Source organism: Oncorhynchus kisutch, linkage group LG24, assembly GCF_002021735.2.
Source record: "Oncorhynchus kisutch isolate 150728-3 linkage group LG24, Okis_V2, whole genome shotgun sequence".
In the NCBI taxonomy this organism is placed as follows: domain Eukaryota; kingdom Metazoa; phylum Chordata; class Actinopteri; order Salmoniformes; family Salmonidae; genus Oncorhynchus; species Oncorhynchus kisutch.
In genome coordinates, this window is record NC_034197.2 from 32,342,367 (window position 1) to 32,349,970 (window position 7,604).

The 7,604-nt window shown below is 48.4% G+C and overlaps 1 non-coding gene across 1 annotated transcript; it reads left to right on the top strand.

The window, feature by feature from the left end:
• The first annotated feature begins 6,511 nt into the window (after positions 1 to 6,511).
• trnaa-ugc (transfer RNA alanine (anticodon UGC)) lies at positions 6,512 to 6,583 on the top strand. Its single transcript has one exon. It is a non-coding gene; the product is annotated as a tRNA-Ala (tRNA).
• Positions 6,584 to 7,604: the final 1,021 nt, after the last annotated feature.

Here is a 7,604-nt window from a genome sequence, read left to right on the forward strand (position 1 = left end):
CAATTGTTCAGCAGTGTTATTGTCACGTTCTGACCTTAGTTCCTTTGTTTTGTCTTTTGTTTTAGTATGGTCAGGGCGTGAGTTGGGTGGGTTGTCTATGTTAGTTTGTCTATGATTTTCTATTTCTGTGTTTGGCCTGGTATGGTTCTCAATCAGAGGCAGCTGTCAATCGTTGTCCCTGATTGAGAACCATATTTAGGTAGCCTGTTTTCCATTGTGTTTTGTGGATGGTTGTTTCCTGTTTAGTGTTATTGTTTCACCTTTCAGGACTGTTTGTTTGTCGTGTTTGTTGTTTTGTCTAGTGTTGCATATTTCATTAAATAATATGAACACTTACCATGCTGCACCTTGGTCCTCTCTTTCTCCCGACAACATCCGTTACAGAACCACCCACCAACCAAGGACCAAGCAGCCTGGTAACGGGCAGCAGCAGCAGCAGCAATCTCAGGACTCCTGGACATGGGAGGAGATCCTGGACGGCAAAGGACCCTGGGCACAGGCTGGGGAATATCGCCGCCCCAAGGCAGAGCTGGAGGCAGCGAAAGCTGAGAGGCGGCGATATGAGGAGGCAGCACGGCAGCGCGGCTGGAAGCCCGAGAGGCAGCCCCAAAACCTTCTTGGGCGGGTGCACACGGGGAGTGTGGCTAAGTCAGGTAGGAGACCTGAGCCAACTCCCCGTGCTTACCGGAGAGCAAGTGGGACCGGGCAGGCACCGTGTTAGGCCGTGAGGCGCACGGTGTCCCCGGTGCGTGTGCATAGCCCGGTGCGGTACATTGCAGTGCCTCGTATCGGCCGGGCTAGAGTGGGCATCGAGCCAGGTGCCATGAAGCCGGCTCAGCGCATCTGGTCTCCAGTGCGTCTCCTCGGGCCGGTGTACATGGCACCAGCCTTACGCATGGTGTCCCCGGTTCGCCAGCACAGCCCAGTGCGGGCTATTCCACCTCGCCACACTGGCCTGGCTACGGGGAGCATTCAACCAGGTAAGGTTGGGCAGGCTCGGTGCTCAAGAGCTCCTGTGTGCCTTCACGGTCCGGTCTATCCGGTGCCACCTCCACGCACCAGCCCTCCGGTGGCAGCCCCCCGCACCAGGCTGTCTCTCTGTCTTCTCACTACAGGTGCTTCCGCCTGTCCAGCTCTGCCAGAACCTTCCTCCTGCCCAGCGCTGCCAGAGTCTCCCGTCTGTCCTGAGCTGCCAGAGTCTCCCGTCTGTGCTGAGCTGTCAGAGTCTCCCGTCTGTCCTGAGCTGCCAGAGTCTCCCGTCTGTCCTGAGCTGCCAGAGCCGCCAGTCTGTCCTGAGCTGCCAGAGCCGCCAGTTTGTCCTGAGCCGCCAGAGCCGCCAGTCTGTCCTGAGCTGCCAGAGCCGCCAGTCTGTCCTGAGCCCCCAGTCATCCAGGAGCTGCCAGAGACGACAGTCAGCCAGGAGCTGCCAGAGCCGTCTGTCACGCCGGCGATGCCGGAATCGCCCTTCACTCCGGAGCTGTCGGAGTCTCCCGCCTGTCCGACGCTGCCAGAGTCTCCCGCCTGTCCGGCACTGCCGGAATCTCCCGCCTGTCCGGCGCTGCCGGAGTCATCCTTCACTCCGGCACTGCCAAAATCACCCGTCCATTCGGGACCCGTGGCTAGGGTCCCCAGTCCGAGGTCGGCGGTGAGGGTCGCCGCTCTGAAGAGGCCGTGGAGGCGGTTAAGGAGGCGGAGAAAGACTATGGTGGAGTGGAGTCCACGTCCTGCGCCAGAGCCGCCACCGCGGACAAACATCCACCCAGACCCTCCCCTATAGGTTCAGGTTTTGCGGCTGGAGTCCGCACCTTTGGGGGGGGTGGGGGGGGTGGGGGGGGGTACTGTCGCCCTCTGACCTTAGTTCCTTTGTTTTGTCTTTTGTTTTAGTATGGTCAGGGCGTGAGTTGGGTGGGTTGTCTATGTTAGTTTGTCTATGATTCTCTATTTCTGTGTTTGGCCTGGTATGGTTCTCAATCAGAGGCAGCTGTCAATCGTTGTCCCTGATTGTGAACCATATTTAGGTAGACTGTTTTCCATTGTGTTTTGTGGGTGGTTGTTTCCTGTTTAGTGTTTTTGTTTCACCTTTCAGGACTGTTTGTTTGTCGTGTTTGTTGTTTTGTCTTGTGTTGCATATTTCATTAAATAATATGAACACTTACCACACTGCACCTTGGTCCTCCTCTACTTCCCCAGACGGCAAGCGTTACAGTTATGGCTTTGGGGTAGAAGCTATTAAGGAGCCTTTTGAACATAGACTTGGTTCTCCGGTAATGCTTTCCATGTGGTAGCAGCGAGAACAGTCTAGGACTTGGATGACTGGAGTCTTTGACAATTTTTTGGCCCTTCCTCTGACACTGCCTAGTATATAGGTCCTGGATGGCAGGAAGTTTGGCACCAGTGATGTACTGGGCCGTACTCACCACTCTCTGTAGCACCTTACAGTCGGATGCCTAGCAGTTATCATAACAGGAGGTGATGCAAACGGTCAGGAAGCTCTCGATGGTGCAGCTGTAGAACTTTTTGAGGATCTGGGGATCCATGACTAATCTTTTCAGTCTCCTGAGGGGGAAAAGGCATTGTCATGCCCTCTGAATGACTTTCTTGGTGTGTTGGGACCATGATAGTTTGTTGGTGATGTGGACACCAAGGAACTTTAAACTCTTGACCCGCTCCACTACAGCCCGTTCGATGTGAATGGGGGCATGTTCGGCCCTCCTTTTCCTGTAGTCCACGGTCATCTCCTTTGTCTTGCTCATGTTGATGGAGAGTTTGTTGTCCAGGCACCACACGGCCAGGTGTCTGGCCTCAGGTTTCAGGCCTACCACCGCTGTGTCATCAGCAAACTTAATGATGGTGTTGGAGTTGTGCCTGGCCATGCAGTCATGGATGAACAGGGAGTACAGGAGGTGACTAAGCGGAATGCCAATTGGAGTGAGTCTAGCGTTTCCGGGATGGTGGTGTTGATGTGAGCAATGACCAGCCTTTCAAAGCACTTCATGGCTACCGAATTGAGTGCTACTGGGCAGTAGTCATTTAGGCAGGCTACCTTCAGTTTTTTGGCCACTGTCACGTTCGTTGTATTGATGAGACCAAGGCGCAGCGTGATATGAATACATACTTATTTTAATTAAAGATTGAACACTAAACAAACTAACAAAATGAACGTGAAGCTATATAAACCGAGTGCTGACAGGCAACTACACATAGACAATAACCCACAAAACCAAAATGGCAAATGGCAACCTAAATAGGATCCCCAATCAGAGACAACGATAAACAGCTGCCTTTGATTGGGAACCAATTTAGGCCACCATAGACGTACATTTACCTAGACAAATCCAAAACCCCATAGATGTACAAAAACACACATACCACCCTCGTCACACCCTGACCTAACCAAAATAATAAAGAAAACAAAGATAACTAAGGTCAGGGCGTGACAGCCACAGGGACTATGGTTGGCTGCTTGAAAAATGTAGGTATTACACACTCGGTCAGGGAGAGGTTGAAAATGTCAGTGAGACACTTGCAGGTTGGTCCATGCCTGCTCTAAGAACATGACCTGGTAATCTGTCTGGCCCTGCGGCCTTGTGAATGTTGACCTGTTTAAAGGTCTCGCTCACATCTGCTACGGACAGCGTGATTACACAGTCTTCCTGAACAGCTGGTGCTCTCATGCATGCTTCTGTTTTACTTGCCTCGAAGAAGGCATAAAAGGAATTTAGCCAGTCTGGTAGGCTCGTGTCACTGGGCAACTCGCTGCTGGGTTTCCCTTTGTGGTCCGTAATAGTTTGCACATCCGACGAGTGTCAGAGCCGTTGTAGTAGGATTCAATCTTAGTCCTGTATTGACGCTTTGCCTGTTTGATGGTTTGGCTGAGGGCCTAACGGAATTTCTTATAAGCATCCGGAATAGTCTCCCACTCCTTGAAAGCGGCAGCTACAGCCTTTAGCTCGGTGTGGATGTTGCCTGTAATCCATGGCATCTGGTTGTGATTTGTACGTACGGTCACTGTGGGGATGACGTTGTCAATGCACTTATTGATGAAGCCGGTTACTGATGTGGTGTACTCCTCAATGCCATTGGATGAATCCTTGAACATATTCCAGTCTGTGCTAGCAAACCAGTCCTGTAGCTTAGCATCCGCGTCATTTGACCACTTCCGTATTGAGCGAGTCACTGGTACTTCCTGCTTTAGTTTTTGCTTGTAGAGAGCGAGGGAGAGCTTTGTTTGTGTCTCTGTGTGTGGAGTAAAGATGGTCTAGAGGTTTTTTTTTCTCTGGTTGCACATGCTGGTAAAACGGATTTAAGTTGGCCTGCATTAAAGTCTCCGGCCACTAGGAGCGCAGCTTCTGGATTAACATTTTCTTATTTGCTTATGGCCTTATATAGCTCGTTGAGTGCTGTCTTAGTGCCAGCAGTGATTTGTTGTGATAAATAGACAGCTCCAAAAAATGTAGATGAAAATTATCTTGATAGATGGTGTGGTCTACAGCTTATGATGAGATTTAAAAAAAAATATTTTACTAGGCAAGTCAGTTAAGAACAAATTCTTATTTTCAATGACAGCCTAGGAACAGTGGGTTAGCTGCCTGTTCAGGGGCAGAACAACAGATTTGTACCTTGTCAGCTCGTGGATTTGAACTTGCAACCTTCACGGTTACTAGTCCAATGCTCTAACCACTAGGCTACCCTGCCGCCAATAGATACTCTATCTCAGGCGAGCAATACCTCGATACCTCCTTAATATTAGACATCGCACACCAGCTGTTATTGACATACAGACACACACCACCACCCCTCGTCTTGCCAGACGTAGCTGTTCTGTCCTGCCGATGCATGGAAAACCCAGCCAACTGTATATTATATGTGTTGTCGTTCAGCCACAACTTGTGAAACATAAGATAGTACAGGTTTTAATGTCCGGTTGGTAGGATAGTCTCGAACGGAGCTCATCTAGTTTATTCTTCAGTGATTGCTCATTGGCCAAGAACGGTACCCTCTCGCTGGCGAATTCTCACAAGGCACCCCGATCTACGCCCGTTGTACCTACATGTTTTCTTTACGCGAATGACGGGGATTTGGGCCTGGTCTCGAAGAAACGTTATATCCTTCACGTCGGACACATTAAAGAAAAGATCTTTGTCCAGTTCGATGTGAATAATCGCTGTTCTGACATCCAGAAGCTCTTTTCGAGACGGTAGCACCAACATTATGTACAAAATAAGTTACAAATAATGCGAAAAACACACAAAATAGCACAGTTGAAAAGGAGCCCGTGAAACGGCAGCCAATCCCCTCCGGCACCATTCCATATATTTCCCATGCCAATAAAACCCCCTTAAATTGAAATTGAAATTGAATTGAGAGAGAAAGAGAGATATGGGGGAGAGTCAACCTCCTCCTCCTCTCTTTCCCTTCCCCCCTTTTCCACTCCTCCTCTCCTTTAGCTCTACTAAAATCCTCACTCCATGCGTCCGATGCTGTGGGTCTGTCCCTACATGGCTAACACAAGTAGGGCTGCAGGTGGGTGTCCTTGGCAGGGCTCTGGGTGGAGAGTGTGGCTGGGGAACAAGCTGTGCTAGCTAGGGAGAGGCCATGGTCCTTTCCACGGCCCTCTGGAGGATATTAGGAAACAGGGCTATTTTAATCTCCCACTGGATTAGAATATCATGATTAGCTGATGAGAAAATGCTGGTCTCCACCCGATTATGAATGCACGCACGGAGGCACACATGCATTTATACACTCTCTCTCTCTCTCTCTCTCTCTCTCTCTCTCTCTCTCTCTCTCTCTCTCTCTCTCTCTCTCTCACACACACACACACACACACACACACACACACACCAGGGTCTGTATTTGCGCTGTGGGAAGATCGGCTGTTTCCCCAATCCCATTACAGTGAACCAAAATATAGCCTGGATTGTATCAAAAAGAAATGTCTATCTATAAATAATCTGTATGTTTGTTTTTCATTTATTGTGCATTTTTTTATGAAGAGAACAGAAGAAAACATGCATGGAAGAAAGGAATGTACTTTGTGGTATATGTCTCCTCAAAAATAGAAACCAAAGTGAATATTAATGTAAAATATATTCATGACAAAAAAATATATTTAAAAAATATCCAAAGCCAATTACTACACACACATCCACAAGACACCCATACACAATCCAATTGCGCACACACACACACACACACACACACACACACACACACACACACACACACACACACACACACACACACACACACACACACACACACACACACACACACACACACACACACACACACACACACACACACCACACACACACACACACACACACACACACACCCCTAATGAACACAAGGTCAAGGGTTAAGACTGGGCACCTCAAATCATATTGCATAACAGTCTAACAGAAATATCCTGGCTGTCTATTGGCTCCTCTTTCACAGGACCAATAAGGACTGACACCTGCCTGCAGGGAAAGCACATAAAGCCTGTTGCATAAGTTCATGTATGGGAGGGGATGTAGCTCAGTGGTAGAGCGCATGCTTTGCATGTATGAGGCCCCGGGTTCAATCCCCGGCATCTCCAGGATTTCTTTTGTCTAAATGAAAGGAGAAGATAATCTCTGCAGCCAAATCTTCATATTGACTGTGACGGGAGGAATTGGATAAAGATTTAGTAACAGGGGTATTACTTTTTCCAACTCATTTTATACATTACATCATCAAACAGTGCCTTTATTCAGCAAGATTTTAAAATCCTCATATATAAATAAATAAATAATGATTGGCTCTTATTTTCAACTTTGATTTGGGGATGCCGTTCAGTCATATTGTAGGCTACAGGTCAGTGTATTCCTTGTTTGGTGACCAGACAATTTACAACTGAATGCTCTCTGTCCCTCCTTTGGAACGACCACAATAACCACGGAACCATCAGATAAACCTAACAACCCACCAACCTCTGGCTCTGCTGCCACAACAACCTAGCAAGGACACAATTACCCAACAAGGACACAATTACCCAACAAGGACACAATTACCCAACAAGGACACAAATACCCAACAAGGACACGACAACCCAACCAGGACACAATTACCCAACAAGGTCACGACAACCCAACAAGGACACAATTACCCAACAAGGACACGACAACCCAACAAGGACACAATTACCCAACAAAGACACGACAACCCAACAAGGACACAATTACCCAACAAGGACACGACAACCCAACAAGGACACAATTACCCAACAAGGACACAACAACCCAACAAGGACATAATTACCCAACAAGGACACAATTACCCAACAAGGACACAATTACCCAACAAGGATACAACAACCCAACAAGGACACAATTACCCAACAAGGATACAACAACCCAACAAGGACACAATTACCCAACAAAGACACGACAACCCAACAAGGACACAATTACCCAACAAGGACACGACAACCCAACAAGGACACAATTACCCAACAAGGACACAACAACCCAACAAGGACACAATTACCCAACAAGGACACAATTACCCAACAAGGACACAATTACCCAACAAGGATACAACAACCCAACAAGGACACAATTACCCAACAAGGATACAAC